The sequence below is a fragment of the Pseudophryne corroboree genome, chromosome 4, assembly GCF_028390025.1.
Source record: "Pseudophryne corroboree isolate aPseCor3 chromosome 4, aPseCor3.hap2, whole genome shotgun sequence".
NCBI classification, from domain to species: domain Eukaryota; kingdom Metazoa; phylum Chordata; class Amphibia; order Anura; family Myobatrachidae; genus Pseudophryne; species Pseudophryne corroboree.
In genome coordinates, this window is record NC_086447.1 from 92110909 (window position 1) to 92130775 (window position 19867).

The following is a 19867-nucleotide window of genomic DNA, read 5'->3' on the forward strand; positions in this document are numbered from 1 at the left end:
TCAGTGGCTCTGTGGTGCAATGGATAGCGCATTGGACTTCTAGTAGGTTGTAGCTTTTCAAAGGTTGTGGGTTCGAGTCCCACCAGAGTCGTTCTTTAGTTTCAAATGCAAAGATTTAAAGTTTACTTACAATAATACATAACGTAGACATTGTATACAGGAGACTTATTTACTATATATATATATATATGTATATATATATACAAAGTAATGATAGGCTGGTGACATACAAATCTTTTCAATGTAAGATCACCAATTACAAATCAATTTTCGATACTTTAAATCAATAACTGCTGATCAAAAATGCTTATTGTTATATTTAACCAGCAACCAAATTCAATGTTGAGTCTGCTCAGCTAGCTATGCATACCTTGAAGGGTATCTACACTCAAAAAACATTAAATCCTTTTTACCTGTAATCCTTACATGGTTATCACATATTAGCTAAATAATTGCTTAAACCTGATATAGGACTTGCACTCGAAATCAGCAGCCGGAAAACTCAGACAGGGATGTTGCATTCAAGAGGAATGTTGGAAATATCTGACACAGGTTAGCAACATTATCATTATAGTATGAAATAAGATGAATATCTACACTGTTAAGCACTCTAAACATTAAATACATTTTAGAAAATATTTTGGTCTTTAGTTTGTATTGCAATAAACAGTTACTATTTCACACAGGGTGCAATTGTCCCCACATTTTTTTGCACCTCACACAATGAGGATGCTATTTCTGAAATCAGTATAAAATTTTGGCTCTTACTCTACAATACTCTGTATATACATTCTTCTAAAAAAAGAAAGACATAATAGATTTGTTTCATCACAGATTGTAGCTTTTAAAACATGAAAGTATTCTACAAGTTGTACTGTCGATACAAACGCTTGCTGCTTCAGTGGCTCTGTAGCGCAATGGATAGCGCATTGGACTTCTAGTAGGTTTTAGTTATTCAAAGGTTGTGGGTTCGAGTCCCACCAGAGTCATTCTTTAGCTTCAAATGCAAACATTTAAAATTTACTTAAAATGATACATAACATAGACATTGTATATGGGAGACCTATATACTATATATACAAAGTAATTACGGGCTGTTGATATAAAAATCATTTAAATGTAAGACCAGTTACAAATCAATTTTAGATACTTTAAATCAATAACTGGTAATAAAAATGTGGATGGTTATTTTTAACCAGCAATGAAAATATTATGTTGAGTCTGCTCACGTAGGAATACAAAGCTTAAAGGGTATCTACAGTACACTCAAAAATCATAAAAAAATCCTTAGATGGGTAATACAAATAACCTACACAATTGCTAAAACATGATATAGAACTTGCACTTGAAAACAGCAAGAGGAAGACTCAGACATAGCTGTTGCATTTGGGAGAAATGTTATAAATATCTGACACTCGATAGCCATGTAATTATTATAATATAAATTAATATAAATATCTATACTGGTAAAAATACAAAACCTATATAAATGTTACCAAAATGTTTCTGTCTTCAGTTTCTTTGCAACAAACACTCAATCAGACATGGTGCAATTGTCCCCATATTGATTTGCACCTCACACAAAGTGGGAGCTATTTCTGAAATCATTACAAAAATTTGACTCTCACTCTACGATACTCTCTTTACAGCCTACTTAAAAAATAGAAAAATAAAAAGATTAGTTTCATCACAGATTGTCATTTAAAACATAAGAGTATTCAACACATTGTACTGTTGATACAAAAATGTGGTACATCAGTGGCTCTGTGGTGCAATGGACAGCGCATTGGACTTCTAGTAGGTTGTAGCTATTCAAAGGTCTTGTGTTCGAGTACCACCAGAGTCGTTCTTTAGTTTCAAATGCAAACATTTAAACTTTACTTACAATAATACATAAAATAGACATTGTATATAGGAGACTAAGTAGTGATAGGCTGGTGACATAAAAATCTTTTCAATGTAAGATCACCAATTACAAATCAATTTTCGATACTTTAAATCAATAACTGCTGATCAAAAATGCTTATTGTTATATTTAACCAGCAACCAAATTCAATGTTGAGTCTGCTCAGCTAGCTATGCAGACCTTGAAGGGTATCTACACTCAAAAAACATTAAATCCTTTTTACCTGTAATCTTTATATGGTTATCACATATTAGCTAAATAATTGCTAAAACCTGATATAGGACTTGCACTTGAAAACAGCAAGAGGAAGACTCAGACATAGCTGTTGCATTTGGGAGCAATGTTATAAATATCTGACACTCGATAGCCATGTAATTATTATAATATAAATTAATATAAATATCTATACTGGTAAAAATACAAAACCTATATAAATGTTACCAAAATGTTTCTGTCTTCAGTTTTTTTGCAACAAACACTCAATCAGACATGGTGCAATTGTCCACATATTGATTTGCACCTCACACAAAGTGGGAGCTATTTCTGAAATCATTACAAAAATTTGAATCTCACTCTACGATACTCTCTTTACAGCCTACTTAAAAAATAGAAAAATAAAAAGATTAGTTTCATCACAGATTGTCATTTAAAACAAGAGTATTCAACACATTGTACTGTTGATATAAAAATGTGGTACATCAGTGGCTCTGTGGTGCAATGGACAGCGCATTTGACTTCTAGTAGGTTGTAGTTATTCAAAGGTCTTGTGTTCGAGTCACAACAGAGTCGTTCTTTAGTTTCAAATGCAAACATTTAAACTTTACTTACAATAATACATAACGTAGACATTGTATATAGGAGACTTATTTACTATATATATATATATACAAAGTAAAATCTTTTCAATGTAAGATCACCAATTACAAATCAATTTTCGATACTTTAAATCAATAACTGCTGATCAAAAATGCTTATTGTTATATTTAACCAGCAACCAAATTCAATGTTGAGTCTGCTCAGATAGCTATGCAGACCTTGAAGGGTATCTACACTCAAAAAACATTAAATCCTTTTTACCTGTAATCCTTACATGGTTATCACATATTAGCTAAATAATTGCTTAAACCTGATATAGGACTTGCACTCGAAATCAGCAGCCTGAAAACTCAAACAGGGATGTTGCATTCAAGAGGAATGTTGGAAATATCTGACACAGGTTAGCAACATTATCATTATAGTATGAAATAATGTTTAAGCACTCTAAACATTAAATACATTTTAGAAAATATTTTGGTCTTTAGTTTGTATTGCAATAAACAGTTACTATTTGACACAGGGTGCAATTGTCCCCACATTTTTTGCACCTCACACAATGAGGATGCTATTTCTGAAATCAGTATAAAATTTTGGCTCTTACTCTACAATACTCTGTATATACATCCTACTAAAAAAAGAAAGACATAAAAGATTTGTTTCATCACAGATTGTAGCTTTTAAAACATGAAAGTATTCTACAAGTTGTACTGTCGATACAAAACGCTTGTTGCTTCAGTGGCACTGTGGCGCAATGGATAGCGCATTGGACTTCTAGTAGGTTGTAGTTATTCAAAGGTTGTGGGTTCGAGTCCCACCAGAGTCGTTCTTTAGTTTCAAATGCAAAGATTTAAAGTTTACTTACAATAATACATAACGTAGACATTGTATACTGGAGACTTATTTACTATATATATATATATACAAAGTAATGATAGGCTGGTGACATAAAAATCTTTTCAATGTAAGATCACCAATTACAAATCAATTTTCGATACTTTAAATCAATAACTGCTGATCAAAAATGCTTATTGTTATATTTAACCAGCAACCAAATTCAATGTTGAGTCTGCTCAGCTAGCTATGCAGACCTTGAAGGGTATCTACACTCAAAAAACATTAAATCCTTTTTACCTGTAATCCTTACATGGTTATCACATATTAGCTAAATAATTGCTTAAACCTGATTTAGGACTTGCACTCAAAATCAGCAGCCGGAAAACTCAGACAGGGATGTTGCATTCAAGAGGAATGTTGGAAATATCTGACACAGGTTAGCAACATTATCATTATAGTATGAAATAAGATGAATATCTACACTGTTCAGCACTCTAAACATTAAATACATTTTAGAAAATATTTTGGTCTTTAGTTTGTATTGCAATAAACAGTTACTATTTCACACAGGGTGCAATTGTCCCCACATTTTTTTGCACCTCACACAATGAGGATGCTATTTCTGAAATCAGTATAACATTTTGGCTCTTACTCTACAATACTCTGTATATATATCCTACTAAAAAAAGAAAGACATAATAGATTTGTTTCATCACAGATTGTAGCTTTTAAAACATGAAAGTATTCTACAAGTTGTACTGTCGATACAAATGCTTGCTGCTTCAGTGGCTCTGTGGCGCATTGGATAGCGCATTGGACTTCTAGTAGGTTGTAATTATTTAAAGGTTGTAGGTTAGAGTCCCATCAGAGTCATTCTTTAGCTTCAAATGCAAACATTTAAAATTTACTTAAAATGATACATAACATAGACATTGTATATGGGAGACCTATATACTGTATATACAAAGTAATTATAGGCTGTTGACATAAAAATCATTTAAATGTAACACCAGTTACAAATCAATTTTAGATACTTTAAATCAATAACTGGTAATAAAAATGTGGATGGTTATTTTTAACCAGCAATGAAAATATTATGTTGAGTCTGCTCACGTAGGAATACAAAGCTTAAAGTGTATCTACAGTACACTCAAAAATCATAAAAAATCCTTAGATGGGTATTACAAATAACCTACACAATTGCTAAAACCTGATATAGGACTTGCACTTGAAAACAGCAAGAGGAAGACTCAGACATAGCTGTTGCATTTGGGAGAAATGTTATAAATATCTGACACTCGATAGCCATGTAATTATTATAATATAAATTAATATAAATATCTATACTGGTAAAATACAAAACCTATATAAATGTTACCAAAATGTTTCTGTCTTCAGTTTCTTTGCAACAAACACTCAATCAGACATGGTGCAATTGTCCCCATATTGATTTGCACCTCACACAAAGTGGGAGCTATTTCTGATATCATTACAAAAATTTTACTCTCACTCTACGATACTCTCTTTACAGCATACTTAAAAAATAGAAAAATAAAAAGATTAGTTTCATCACAGATTGTGTCATTTAAATCATAAGAGTATTCAACACATTGTACTGTTGATACAAAAATATGATACATCAGTGGCTCTGTGGCGCAATGGATAGCTCCTTGGACTTCTAGTAGGTTGTAGTTATTCAAAGGTTGTGGGTTCGAGTCCCACCAGAGTCGTTATTTAGTTTCAAATGCAAAGATTTAAAGTTTACTTACAATAATACATAACGTAGACATTGTATACAGGAGACTTATTTACTATATATATATATATATATATACAAAGTAATGATAGGCTGGTGACATAAAAATCTTTTCAATGTAAGATCACCAATTACAAATCAATTTTCGATACTTTAAATCAATAACTGCTGATCAAAAATGCTTATTGAAATATTTAACCAGCAACCAAATTCAATGTTGAGTCTGCTCAGCTAGCTATGCAGACCTTGAAGGGTATCTACACTCAAAAAACATTAAATCCTTTTTACCTGTAATTCTTACATGGTTATCACATATTAGCTAAATAATTGCTTAAACCTGATATAGGACTTGCACTCGAAATCAGCAGCCGGAAAACTCAGACAGGGATGTTGCATTCAAGAGGAATGTTGGAAATATCTGACACAGGTTAGCAACATTATCATGATAGTATGAAATAAGATGAATATCTACACTGTTCAGCACTCTAAACATTAAATACATTTTAGAAAATATTTTGGTCTTTAGTTTGTATTGCAATAAACAGTTACTATTTCACACAGGGTGCAATTGTCCCCACATTTTTTTGCACCTCACACAATGAGGATTCTATTTCTGAAATCAGTATAACATTTTGGCTCTTACTCTACAATACTCTGTATATACATCCTACTAAAAAAAGAAAGACATAATAGATTTGTTTCATCACAGATTGTAGCTTTTAAAACATGAAAGTATTCTACAAGTTGTACTGTCGATACAAAAGCTTGCTGCTTCAGTGGCTCTGTGGCGCAATGGATAGCGCATTGGACTTCTAGTAGGTTGTAGTTATTCAAAGGTTGTGGGTTTGAGTCCCACCAGAGTCATTCTTTAGCTTCAAATGCAAACATTTAAAATTTACTTAAAATGATACATAACATAGACATTGTATATGGGAGACCTATATACTATATATACAAAGTAATTATAGGCTGTTGACATAAAAATCATTTAAATGTAACACCAGTTACAAATCAATTTTAGATACTTTAAATCAATAACTGGTAATAAAAATGTGGATGGTTATTTTTAACCAGCAATGAAAATATTATGTTGAGTCTGCTCACGTAGGAATACAAAGCTTAAAGTGTATCTACAGTACACTCAAAAATCATAAAAAATCCTTAGATGGGTATTACAAATAGCCTACACAATTGCTAAAACCTGATATAGGACTTGCACTTGAAAACCGCAAGAGGAAGACTCAGACATAGCTGTTGCATTTGGGAGAAATGTTATAAATATCTGACACTCGATAGCCATGTAATTATTATAATATAAATTAATATAAATATCTATACTGGTAAAAATGCAAAACCTATATAAATGTTACCAAAATGTTTCTGTCTTCAGTTTCTTTGCAACAAACACTCAATCAGACATGCTGCAATTGTCCCCATATTGATTTGCACCTCACACAAAGTGGGAGCTATTCCTGAAATCATTACAAAAATTTGAATCTCACTCTACGATACTCTCTTTACAGCCTACTTAAAAAATAGAAAAATAAAAAGATTAGTTTCATCACAGATTGTCATTTAAAACATAAGAGTATTCAACACATTGTACTGTTGATACAAAAACGTGGTACATCAGTGGCTCTGTGGTGCAATGGACAGCGCATTTGACTTCTAGTAGGTTGTAGTTATTCACAGGTCTTGTGTTCGAGTCCCACCAGAGTCGTTCTTTAGTTCTAAATGCAAACATTTAAACTTTACTTACAATAATACATAACGTAGACACTGTATATAGGAGACTTATTTACTATATATATATATACAAAGTAAAATCTTTTCAATGTAAGATCACCAATTACAAATCAATTTTCGATACTTTAAATCAATAACTGCTGATCAAAAATGCTTATTGTTATATTTAACCAGCAACCAAATTCAATGTTGAGTCTGCTCAGCTAGCTATGCAGACCTTGAAGGGTATCTACACTCAAAAAACATTTAATCCTTTTTACCTGTAATCCTTACATGGTTATCACATATTAGCTAAATAATTGCTTAAACCTGATATAGGACTTGCACTCGAAATCAGCAGCCGGAAAACTCAGACAGGGATGTTGCATTCAAGAGGAATGTTGGAAATATCTGACACAGGTTAGCAACATTATCATGATAGTATGAAATAAGATGAATATCTACACTGTTAAGCACTCTAAACATTAAATACATTTTAGAAAATATTTTGGTCTTTAGTTTGTATTGCAATAAACAGTTACTATTTCACACAGGGTGCAATTGTCCCCACATTTTTTTGCACCTCACACAATGAGGATGCTATTTCTGAAATCAGTATAAAATTTTGGCTCTTACTCTACAATACTCTGTATATACATCCTACTAAAAAAAAGAAAGACATAATAGATTTGTTTCATCACAGATTGTAGCTTTTAAAACATGAAAGTATTCTACAAGCTGTACTGTCGATACAAACGCTTGCTGCTTCAGTGGCTCTGTGGCGCAATGGATAGCGTATTTGACTTCTAGTAGGTTGTAGTTATTCAAAGGTTGTGGGTTCAAGTCCCAGCAGAGTCATTCTTTAGCTTCAAATGCAAACATTTAAAATTTACTTAAAATGATACATAACATAGACATTGTATATGGGAAACCTATATACTATATATACAAAGTAATTATAGGCTGTTGACATAAAAATCATTTAAATGTAAGACCAGTTACAAATCAATTTTAGATACTTTAAATCAATAACTGGTAATAAAAATGTGGATGGTTATTTTTAACCAGCAATCAAAATATTATGTTGAGTCTGCTCACGTAGGAATACAAAGCTTAAAGTGTATCTACAGTACACTCAAAAATCATAAAAAATCCTTAGATGTGTATTACAAATAACCTACACAATTGCTAAAACCTGATATAGGACTTGCACTTGAAAACAGCAAGAGGAAGACTCAGACATAGCTGTTGCATTTGGGAGAAATGTTATAAATATCTGACACTCGATAGCCATGTAATTATTATAATATAAATTAATATAAATATATATACTGGTAAAAATACAAAACCTATATAAATGTTACCAAAATGTTTCTGTCTTCAGTTTCTTTGGAACAAACACTCAATCAGACATGGTGCAATTGTCCCCATATTGATTTGCACCTCACACAAAGTGGGAGCTATTTCTGAAATCATTACAAAAATTTTACTCTCACTCTACGATACTCTCTTTACAGCATACTTAAAAAATAGAAAAATAAAAAGATTAGTTTCATCACAGATTGTGTCATTTAAAACATAAGAGTATTCAACACATTGTACTGTTGATACAAAAGTATGATACATCAGTGGCTCTGTGGCGCAATGGATAGCGCATTGGACTTCTAGTAGGTTGTAGTTATTCAAAGGTTGTGGGTTCGAGTCCCACCAGAGTCATTCTTTAGTTTCAAATGACAAGATTTAAAGTTTACTTACAATAATACATAACGTAGACATTGTATACAGGAGACTTATTTACTATATATATTTATACAAAGTAATGATAGGCTGGTGACATAAAAATCTTTTCAATGTAAGATCACCAATTACAAATCAATTTTCGATACTTTAAATCAATAACTGCTGATCAAAAATGCTTATTGTTATATTTAACCAGCAACCAAATTCAATGTTGAGTCTGCTCAGCTAGCTATGCAGACCTTGAAGGGTATCTACACTCAAAAAACATTAAATCCTTTTTACCTGTAATCCTTACATGGTTATCACATATTAGCTAAATAATTGCTTAAACCTGATATAGGACTTGCACTCGAAATCAGCAGCCGGAAAACTCAGACAGGGATGTTGCATTCAAGAGGAATGTTGGAAATATCTGACACAGGTTAGCAACATTATCATGATAGTATGAAATAAGATGAATATCTACACTGTTAAGCACTCTAAACATTAAATACATTTTAGAAAATATTTTGGTATTTAGTTTGTATTGCAATAAACAGTTACTATTTCACACAGGGTGCAATTGTCCCCACATTTTTTTGCACCTCACACAATGAGGATGCTATTTCTGAAATCAGTATAAAATTTTGGCTCTTACTCTACAATACTCTGTATATACATCCTACTAAAAAAAGAAAGACATAATAGATTTGTTTCATCACAGATTGTAGCTTTTAAAACATGAAAGTATTCTACAAGTTGTACTGTCGATACAAACGCTTGCTGCTTCAGTGGCTCTGTGGCGCAATGGATAGCGCATTGGGCTTCTAGTAGGTTGTAGTTATTCAAAGGTTGTGGGTTTGAGTCCCACCAGAGTCATTCTTTAGCTTCAAATGCAAACATTTAAAATTTACTTAAAATGATACATAACATAGACATTGTATATGGGAGACCTATATACTATATATACAAAGTAATTATAGGCTGTTGACATAAAAATCATTTAAATGTAACACCAGTTACAAATCAATTTTAGATACTTTAAATCAATAACTGGTAATAAAAATGTGGATGGTTATTTTTAACCAGCAATGAAAATATTATGTTGAGTCTGCTCACGTAGGAATACAAAGCTTAAAGTGTATCTACAGTACACTCAAAAATCATAAAAAATCCTTAGATGGGTATTACAAATAACCTACACAATTGCTAAAACCTGATATAGGACTTGCACTTGAAAACCGCAAGAGGAAGACTCAGACATAGCTGTTGCATTTGGGAGAAATGTTATAAATATCTGACACTCGATAGCCATGTAATTATTATAATATAAATTAATATAAATATCTATACTGGTAAAAATGCAAAACCTATATAAATGTTACCAAAATGTTTCTGTCTTCAGTTTCTTTGCAACAAACACTCAATCAGACATGCTGCAATTGTCCCCATATTGATTTGCACCTCACACAAAGTGGGAGCTATTCCTGAAATCATTACAAAAATTTGAATCTCACTCTACGATACTCTCTTTACAGCCTACTTAAAAAATAGAAAAATAAAAAGATTAGTTTCATCACAGATTGTCATTTAAAACATAAGAGTATTCAACACATTGTACTGTTGATACAAAAACGTGGTACATCAGTGGCTCTGTGGTGCAATGGACAGCGCATTTGACTTCTAGTAGGTTGTAGTTATTCAAAGGTCTTGTGTTTGAGTCACACCAGAGTCGTTCTTTAGTTTCAAATGCAAACATTTAAACTTTACTTACAATAATACATAACGTAGACATTGTATATAGGAGACTTATTTACTATATATATATATATATATATATACAAAGTAAAATCTTTTCAATGTAAGATCACCAATTACAAATCAATTTTCGATACTTTAAATCAATAACTGCTGATCAAAAATGCTTATTGTTATATTTAACCAGCAACCAAATTCAATGTTGAGTCTGCTCAGCTAGCTATGCAGACCTTGAAGGGTATCTACACTCAAAAAACATTAAATCCTTTTTACCTGTAATCCTTACATGGTTATCACATATTAGCTAAATAATTGCTTAAACCTGATATAGGACTTGCACTCGAAATCAGCAGCCTGAAAACTTAGACAGGGATGTTGCATTCAAGAGGAATGTTGGAAATATCTGACACAGGTTAGCAACATTATCATTATAGTATGAAATAATGTTTAAGCACTCTAAACATTAAATACATTTTAGAAAATATTTTGGTCTTTAGTTTGTATTGCAATAAACAGTTACTATTTCACACAGGGTGCAATTGTCCCCACATTTTTTTGCACCTCACACAATAAGGATGCTATTTCTGAAATCAGTATAAAATTTTGGCTCTTACTCTACAATACTCTGTATATACATCCTACTAAAAAAAGAAAGACATAATAGATTTGTTTCATCACAGATTGTAGCTTTTAAAACATGAAAGTATTCTACAAGTTGTACTGTCGATACAAAAGCTTGCTGCTTCATTGGCTCTGTGGCGCAATGGATAGCGCATTGGACTTCTAGTAGGTTGTAGTTATTCAAAGGTTGTGGGTTTGAGTCCCACCAGAGTCATTCTTTAGCTTCAAATGCAAACATTTAAAATTTACTTAAAATGATACATAACATAGACATTGTATATGGGAGACCTATATACTATATATACAAAGTAATTATAGGCTGTTGACATAAAAATCATTTAAATGTAACACCAGTTACAAATCAATTTTAGATACTTTAAATCAATAACTGGTAATAAAAATGTGGATGGTTATTTTTAACCAGCAATGAAAATATTATGTTGAGTCTGCTCACGTAGGAATACAAAGCTTAAAGTGTATCTACAGTACACTCAAAAATCATAAAAAATCCTTAGATGGGTATTACAAATAACCTACACAATTGCTAAAACCTGATATAGGACTAGCACTTGAAAACCGCAAGAGGAAGACTCAGACATAGCTGTTGCATTTGGGAGAAATGTTATAAATATCTGACACTCGATAGCCATGTAATTATTATAATATAAATTAATATAAATATCTATACTGGTAAAAATGCAAAACCTATATAAATGTTACCAAAATGTTTCTGTCTTCAGTTTCTTTGCAACAAACACTCAATCAGACATGGTGCAATTGTCCCCATATTGATTTGCACCTCACACAAAGTGGGAGCTATTCCTGAAATCATTACAAAAATTTGAATCTCACTCTACGATACTCTCTTTACAGCCTACTTAAAAAATAGAAAAATAAAAAGATTAGTTTCATCACAGATTGTCATTTAAAACATAAGAGTATTCAACACATTGTACTGTTGATACAAAAACGTGGTACATCAGTGGCTCTGTGGTGCAATGGACAGCGCATTTGACTTCTAATAGGTTGTAGTTATTCACAGGTCTTGTGTTCGAGTCCCACCAGAGTCGTTCTTTAGTTCTAAATGCAAACATTTAAACTTTACTTACAATAATACATAACGTAGACACTGTATATAGGAGACTTATTTACTATATATATATATACAAAGTAAAATCTTTTCAATGTAAGATCACCAATTACAAATCAATTTTCGATACTTTAAATCAATAACTGCTGATCAAAAATGCTTATTGTTATATTTAACCAGCAACCAAATTCAATGTTGAGTCTGCTCAGCTAGCTATGCAGACCTTGAAGGGTATCTACACTCAAAAAACATTAAATCCTTTTTACCTGTAATCCTTACATGGTTATCACATATTAGCTAAATAATTGCTTAAACCTGATATAGGACTTGCACTCGAAATCAGCAGCCGGAAAACTCAGACAGGGATGTTGCATTCAAGAGGAATGTTGGAAATATCTGACACAGGTTAGCAACATTATCATGATAGTATGAAATAAGATGAATATCTACACTGTTAAGCACTCTAAACATTAAATACATTTTAGAAAATATTTTGGTCTTTAGTTTGTATTGCAATAAACAGTTACTATTTCACACAGGGTGCAATTGTCCCCACATTTTTTTGCACCTCACACAATGAGGATGCTATTTCTGAAATCAGTATAAAATTTTGGCTCTTACTCTACAATACTCTGTATATACATCCTACTAAAAAAAAGAAAGACATAATAGATTTGTTTCATCACAGATTGTAGCTTTTAAAACATGAAAGTATTCTACAAGCTGTACTGTCGATACAAACGCTTGCTGCTTCAGTGGCTCTGTGGCGCAATGGATAGCGTATTTGACTTCTAGTAGGTTGTAGTTATTCAAAGGTTGTGGGTTCAAGTCCCAGCAGAGTCATTCTTTAGCTTCAAATGCAAACATTTAAAATTTACTTAAAATGATACATAACATAGACATTGTATATGGGAAACCTATATACTATATATACAAAGTAATTATAGGCTGTTGACATAAAAATCATTTAAATGTAAGACCAGTTACAAATCAATTTTAGATACTTTAAATCAATAACTGGTAATAAAAATGTGGATGGTTATTTTTAACCAGCAATCAAAATATTATGTTGAGTCTGCTCACGTAGGAATACAAAGCTTAAAGTGTATCTACAGTACACTCAAAAATCATAAAAAATCCTTAGATGTGTATTACAAATAACCTACACAATTGCTAAAACCTGATATAGCACTTGCACTTGAAAACAGCAAGAGGAAGACTCAGACATAGCTGTTGCATTTGGGAGAAATGTTATAAATATCTGACACTCGATAGCCATGTAATTATTATAATATAAATTAATATAAATATATATACTGGTAAAAATACAAAACCTATATAAATGTTACCAAAATGTTTCTGTCTTCAGTTTCTTTGGAACAAACACTCAATCAGACATGGTGCAATTGTCCCCATATTGATTTGCACCTCACACAAAGTGGGAGCTATTTCTGAAATCATTACAAAAATTTTACTCTCACTCTACGATACTCTCTTTACAGCATACTTAAAAAATAGAAAAATAAAAAGATTAGTTTCATCACAGATTGTGTCATTTAAAACATAAGAGTATTCAACACATTGTACTGTTGATACAAAAGTATGATACATCAGTGGCTCTGTGGCGCAATGGATAGCGCATTGGACTTCTAGTAGGTTGTAGTTATTCAAAGGTTGTGGGTTCGAGTCCCACCAGAGTCATTCTTTAGTTTCAAATGACAAGATTTAAAGTTTACTTACAATAATACATAACGTAGACATTGTATACAGGAGACTTATTTACTATATATATTTATACAAAGTAATGATAGGCTGGTGACATAAAAATCTTTTCAATGTAAGATCACCAATTACAAATCAATTTTCGATACTTTAAATCAATAACTGCTGATCAAAAATGCTTATTGTTATATTTAACCAGCAACCAAATTCAATGTTGAGTCTGCTCAGCTAGCTATGCAGACCTTGAAGGGTATCTACACTCAAAAAACATTAAATCCTTTTTACCTGTAATCCTTACATGGTTATCACATATTAGCTAAATAATTGCTTAAACCTGATATAGGACTTGCACTCGAAATCAGCAGCCGGAAAACTCAGACAGGGATGTTGCATTCAAGAGGAATGTTGGAAATATCTGACACAGGTTAGCAACATTATCATGATAGTATGAAATAAGATGAATATCTACACTGTTAAGCACTCTAAACATTAAATACATTTTAGAAAATATTTTGGTCTTTAGTTTGTATTGCAATAAACAGTTACTATTTCACACAGGGTGCAATTGTCCCCACATTTTTTTGCACCTCACACAATGAGGATGCTATTTCTGAAATCAGTATAAAATTTTGGCTCTTACTCTACAATACTCTGTATATACATCCTACTAAAAAAAGAAAGACATAATAGATTTGTTTCATCACAGATTGTAGCTTTTAAAACATGAAAGTATTCTACAAGTTGTACTGTCGATACAAACGCTTGCTGCTTCAGTGGCTCTGTGGCGCAATGGATAGCGCATTGGACTTCTAGTAGGTTGTAGTTATTCAAAGGTTGTGGGTTTGAGTCCCACCAGAGTCATTCTTTAGCTTCAAATGCAAACATTTAAAATTTACTTAAAATGATACATAACATAGACATTGTATATGGGAGACCTATATACTATATATACAAAGTAATTATAGGCTGTTGACATAAAAATCATTTAAATGTAACACCAGTTACAAATCAATTTTAGATACTTTAAATCAATAACTGGTAATAAAAATGTGGATGGTTATTTTTAACCAGCAATGAAAATATTATGTTGAGTCTGCTCACGTAGGAATACAAAGCTTAAAGTGTATCTACAGTACACTCAAAAATCATAAAAAATCCTTAGATGGGTATTACAAATAACCTACACAATTGCTAAAACCTGATATAGGACTTGCACTTGAAAACCGCAAGAGGAAGACTCAGACATAGCTGTTGCATTTGGGAGAAATGTTATAAATATCTGACACTCGATAGCCATGTAATTATTATAATATAAATTAATATAAATATCTATACTGGTAAAAATGCAAAACCTATATAAATGTTACCAAAATGTTTCTGTCTTCAGTTTCTTTGCAACAAACACTCAATCAGACATGCTGCAATTGTCCCCATATTGATTTGCACCTCACACAAAGTGGGAGCTATTCCTGAAATCATTACAAAAATTTGAATCTCACTCTACGATACTCTCTTTACAGCCTACTTAAAAAATAGAAAAATAAAAAGATTAGTTTCATCACAGATTGTCATTTAAAACATAAGAGTATTCAACACATTGTACTGTTGATACAAAAACGTGGTACATCAGTGGCTCTGTGGTGCAATGGACAGCGCATTTGACTTCTAGTAGGTTGTAGTTATTCAAAGGTCTTGTGTTTGAGTCACACCAGAGTCGTTCTTTAGTTTCAAATGCAAACATTTAAACTTTACTTACAATAATACATAACGTAGACATTGTATATAGGAGACTTATTTACTATATATATATATATATATATATATATACAAAGTAAAATCTTTTCAATGTAAGATCACCAATTACAAATCAATTTTCGATACTTTAAATCAATAACTGCTGATCAAAAATGCTTATTGTTATATTTAACCAGCAACCAAATTCAATGTTGAGTCTGCTCAGCTAGCTATGCAGACCTTGAAGGGTATCTACACTCAAAAAACATTAAATCCTTTTTACCTGTAATCCTTACATGGTTATCACATATTAGCTAAATAATTGCTTAAACCTGATATAGGACTTGCACTCGAAATCAGCAGCCTGAAAACTTAGACAGGGATGTTGCATTCAAGAGGAATGTTGGAAATATCTGACACAGGTTAGCAACATTATCATTATAGTATGAAATAATGTTTAAGCACTCTAAACATTAAATACATTTTAGAAAATATTTTGGTCTTTAGTTTGTATTGCAATAAACAGTTACTATTTCACACAGGGTGCAATTGTCCCCACATTTTTTTGCACCTCACACAATAAGGATGCTATTTCTGAAATCAGTATAAAATTTTGGCTCTTACTCTACAATACTCTGTATATACATCCTACTAAAAAAAGAAAGACATAATAGATTTGTTTCATCACAGATTGTAGCTTTTAAAACATGAAAGTATTCTACAAGTTGTACTGTCGATACAAAAGCTTGCTGCTTCATTGGCTCTGTGGCGCAATGGATAGCGCATTGGACTTCTAGTAGGTTGTAGTTATTCAAAGGTTGTGGGTTTGAGTCCCACCAGAGTCATTCTTTAGCTTCAAATGCAAACATTTAAAATTTACTTAAAATGATACATAACATAGACATTGTATATGGGAGACCTATATACTATATATACAAAGTAATTATAGGCTGTTGACATAAAAATCATTTAAATGTAACACCAGTTACAAATCAATTTTAGATACTTTAAATCAATAACTGGTAATAAAAATGTGGATGGTTATTTTTAACCAGCAATGAAAATATTATGTTGAGTCTGCTCACGTAGGAATACAAAGCTTAAAGTGTATCTACAGTACACTCAAAAATCATAAAAAATCCTTAGATGGGTATTACAAATAACCTACACAATTGCTAAAACCTGATATAGGACTTGCACTTGAAAACCGCAAGAGGAAGACTCAGACATAGCTGTTGCATTTGGGAGAAATGTTATAAATATCTGACACTCGATAGCCATGTAATTATTATAATATAAATTAATATAAATATCTATACTGGTAAAAATGCAAAACCTATATAAATGTTACCAAAATGTTTCTGTCTTCAGTTTCTTTGCAACAAACACTCAATCAGACATGGTGCAATTGTCCCCATATTGATTTGCACCTCACACAAAGTGGGAGCTATTCCTGAAATCATTACAAAAATTTGAATCTCACTCTACGATACTCTCTTTACAGCCTACTTAAAAAATAGAAAAATAAAAAGATTAGTTTCATCACAGATTGTCATTTAAAACATAAGAGTATTCAACACATTGTACTGTTGATACAAAAACGTGGTACATCAGTGGCTCTGTGGTGCAATGGACAGCGCATTTGACTTCTAGTAGGTTGTAGTTATTCACAGGTCTTGTGTTCGAGTCCCACCAGAGTCGTTCTTTAGTTCTAAATGCAAACATTTAAACTTTACTTACAATAATACATAACGTAGACACTGTATATAGGAGACTTATTTACTATATATATATATACAAAGTAAAATCTTTTCAATGTAAGATCACCAATTACAAATCAATTTTCGATACTTTAAATCAATAACTGCTGATCAAAAATGCTTATTGTTATATTTAACCAGCAACCAAATTCAATGTTGAGTCTGCTCAGCTAGCTATGCAGACCTTGAAGGGTATCTACACTCAAAAAACATTTAATCCTTTTTACCTGTAATCCTTACATGGTTATCACATATTAGCTAAATAATTGCTTAAACCTGATATAGGACTTGCACTCGAAATCAGCAGCCGGAAAACTCAGACAGGGATGTTGCATTCAAGAGGAATGTTGGAAATATCTGACACAGGTTAGCAACATTATCATGATAGTATGAAATAAGATGAATATCTACACTGTTAAGCACTCTAAACATTAAATACATTTTAGAAAATATTTTGGTCTTTAGTTTGTATTGCAATAAACAGTTACTATTTCACACAGGGTGCAATTGTCCCCACATTTTTTTGCACCTCACACAATGAGGATGCTATTTCTGAAATCAGTATAAAATTTTGGCTCTTACTCTACAATACTCTGTATATACATCCTACTAAAAAAAAGAAAGACATAATAGATTTGTTTCATCACAGATTGTAGCTTTTAAAACATGAAAGTATTCTACAAGCTGTACTGTCGATACAAACGCTTGCTGCTTCAGTGGCTCTGTGGCGCAATGGATAGCGTATTTGACTTCTAGTAGGTTGTAGTTATTCAAAGGTTGTGGGTTCAAGTCCCAGCAGAGTCATTCTTTAGCTTCAAATGCAAACATTTAAAATTTACTTAAAATGATACATAACATAGACATTGTATATGGGAAACCTATATACTATATATACAAAGTAATTATAGGCTGTTGACATAAAAATCATTTAAATGTAAGACCAGTTACAAATCAATTTTAGATACTTTAAATCAATAACTGGTAATAAAAATGTGGATGGTTATTTTTAACCAGCAATCAAAATATTATGTTGAGTCTGCTCACGTAGGAATACAAAGCTTAAAGTGTATCTACAGTACACTCAAAAATCATAAAAAATCCTTAGATGTGTATTACAAATAACCTACACAATTGCTAAAACCTGATATAGGACTTGCACTTGAAAACAGCAAGAGGAAGACTCAGACATAGCTGTTGCATTTGGGAGAAATGTTATAAATATCTGACACTCGATAGCCATGTAATTATTATAATATAAATTAATATAAATATATATACTGGTAAAAATACAAAACCTATATAAATGTTACCAAAATGTTTCTGTCTTCAGTTTCTTTGGAACAAACACTCAATCAGACATGGTGCAATTGTCCCCATATTGATTTGCACCTCACACAAAGTGGGAGCTATTTCTGAAATCATTACAAAAATTTTACTCTCACTCTACGATACTCTCTTTACAGCATACTTAAAAAATAGAAAAATAAAAAGATTAGTTTCATCACAGATTGTGTCATTTAAAACATAAGAGTATTCAACACATTGTACTGTTGATACAAAAGTATGATACATCAGTGGCTCTGTGGCGCAATGGATAGCGCATTGGACTTCTAGTAGGTTGTAGTTATTCAAAGGTTGTGGGTTCGAGTCCCACCAGAGTCATTCTTTAGTTTCAAATGACAAGATTTAAAGTTTACTTACAATAATACATAACGTAGACATTGTATACAGGAGACTTATTTACTATATATATTTATACAAAGTAATGATAGGCTGGTGACATAAAAATCTTTTCAATGTAAGATCACCAATTACAAATCAATTTTCGATACTTTAAATCAATAACTGCTGATCAAAAATGCTTATTGTTATATTTAACCAGCAACCAAATTCAATGTTGAGTCTGCTCAGCTAGCTATGCAGACCTTGAAGGGTATCTACACTCAAAAAACATTAAATCCTTTTTACCTGTAATCCTTACATGGTTATCACATATTAGCTAAATAATTGCTTAAACCTGATATAGGACTTGCACTCGAAATCAGCAGCCGGAAAACTCAGACAGGGATGTTGCATTCAAGAGGAATGTTGGAAATATCTGACACAGGTTAGCAACATTATCATGATAGTATGAAATAAGATGAATATCTACACTGTTAAGCACTCTAAACATTAAATACATTTTAGAAAATATTTTGGTCTTTAGTTTGTATTGCAATAAACAGTTACTATTTCACACAGGGTGCAATTGTCCCCACATTTTTTTGCACCTCACACAATGAGGATGCTATTTCTGAAATCAGTATAAAATTTTGGCTCTTACTCTACAATACTCTGTATATACATCCTACTAAAAAAAGAAAGACATAATAGATTTGTTTCATCACAGATTGTAGCTTTTAAAACATGAAAGTATTCTACAAGTT

The 19867-nt window shown here is 31.8% G+C and overlaps 15 non-coding genes across 15 annotated transcripts; all 15 read left to right on the forward strand.

Moving 5' to 3' along the window:
* The first annotated feature begins 5 nt into the window (after window positions 1-5).
* On the forward strand, window positions 6-91 carry TRNAR-UCU (transfer RNA arginine (anticodon UCU)). Its single transcript is given in 2 exon segments — window positions 6-42; window positions 56-91. It is a non-coding gene; the product is annotated as a tRNA-Arg (tRNA).
* Window positions 92-903: 812 nt separating this feature from the next.
* Window positions 904-989, forward strand: TRNAR-UCU (transfer RNA arginine (anticodon UCU)). Its single transcript is given in 2 exon segments — window positions 904-940; window positions 954-989. It is a non-coding gene; the product is annotated as a tRNA-Arg (tRNA).
* A 2470-nt stretch (window positions 990-3459) lies between these two features.
* On the forward strand, window positions 3460-3545 carry TRNAR-UCU (transfer RNA arginine (anticodon UCU)). Its single transcript is given in 2 exon segments — window positions 3460-3496; window positions 3510-3545. It is a non-coding gene; the product is annotated as a tRNA-Arg (tRNA).
* Window positions 3546-5200: 1655 nt separating this feature from the next.
* TRNAR-UCU (transfer RNA arginine (anticodon UCU)) lies at window positions 5201-5286 on the forward strand. Its single transcript is given in 2 exon segments — window positions 5201-5237; window positions 5251-5286. It is a non-coding gene; the product is annotated as a tRNA-Arg (tRNA).
* Window positions 5287-6090: 804 nt separating this feature from the next.
* TRNAR-UCU (transfer RNA arginine (anticodon UCU)) lies at window positions 6091-6176 on the forward strand. Its single transcript is given in 2 exon segments — window positions 6091-6127; window positions 6141-6176. It is a non-coding gene; the product is annotated as a tRNA-Arg (tRNA).
* Window positions 6177-7809: 1633 nt separating this feature from the next.
* Window positions 7810-7895, forward strand: TRNAR-UCU (transfer RNA arginine (anticodon UCU)). The gene is given in 2 exon segments: window positions 7810-7846; window positions 7861-7895. It is a non-coding gene; the product is annotated as a tRNA-Arg (tRNA).
* Window positions 7896-8667: 772 nt separating this feature from the next.
* TRNAR-UCU (transfer RNA arginine (anticodon UCU)) lies at window positions 8668-8753 on the forward strand. Its single transcript is given in 2 exon segments — window positions 8668-8704; window positions 8718-8753. It is a non-coding gene; the product is annotated as a tRNA-Arg (tRNA).
* Window positions 8754-9549: 796 nt separating this feature from the next.
* Window positions 9550-9635, forward strand: TRNAR-UCU (transfer RNA arginine (anticodon UCU)). The gene is given in 2 exon segments: window positions 9550-9586; window positions 9600-9635. It is a non-coding gene; the product is annotated as a tRNA-Arg (tRNA).
* Window positions 9636-11263: 1628 nt separating this feature from the next.
* On the forward strand, window positions 11264-11349 carry TRNAR-UCU (transfer RNA arginine (anticodon UCU)). Its single transcript is given in 2 exon segments — window positions 11264-11300; window positions 11314-11349. It is a non-coding gene; the product is annotated as a tRNA-Arg (tRNA).
* Window positions 11350-12982: 1633 nt separating this feature from the next.
* On the forward strand, window positions 12983-13068 carry TRNAR-UCU (transfer RNA arginine (anticodon UCU)). The gene is given in 2 exon segments: window positions 12983-13019; window positions 13034-13068. It is a non-coding gene; the product is annotated as a tRNA-Arg (tRNA).
* Window positions 13069-13840: 772 nt separating this feature from the next.
* TRNAR-UCU (transfer RNA arginine (anticodon UCU)) lies at window positions 13841-13926 on the forward strand. The gene is given in 2 exon segments: window positions 13841-13877; window positions 13891-13926. It is a non-coding gene; the product is annotated as a tRNA-Arg (tRNA).
* Window positions 13927-14722: 796 nt separating this feature from the next.
* On the forward strand, window positions 14723-14808 carry TRNAR-UCU (transfer RNA arginine (anticodon UCU)). The gene is given in 2 exon segments: window positions 14723-14759; window positions 14773-14808. It is a non-coding gene; the product is annotated as a tRNA-Arg (tRNA).
* A 1632-nt stretch (window positions 14809-16440) lies between these two features.
* On the forward strand, window positions 16441-16526 carry TRNAR-UCU (transfer RNA arginine (anticodon UCU)). Its single transcript is given in 2 exon segments — window positions 16441-16477; window positions 16491-16526. It is a non-coding gene; the product is annotated as a tRNA-Arg (tRNA).
* A 1633-nt stretch (window positions 16527-18159) lies between these two features.
* TRNAR-UCU (transfer RNA arginine (anticodon UCU)) lies at window positions 18160-18245 on the forward strand. Its single transcript is given in 2 exon segments — window positions 18160-18196; window positions 18211-18245. It is a non-coding gene; the product is annotated as a tRNA-Arg (tRNA).
* A 772-nt stretch (window positions 18246-19017) lies between these two features.
* On the forward strand, window positions 19018-19103 carry TRNAR-UCU (transfer RNA arginine (anticodon UCU)). Its single transcript is given in 2 exon segments — window positions 19018-19054; window positions 19068-19103. It is a non-coding gene; the product is annotated as a tRNA-Arg (tRNA).
* Window positions 19104-19867: the final 764 nt, after the last annotated feature.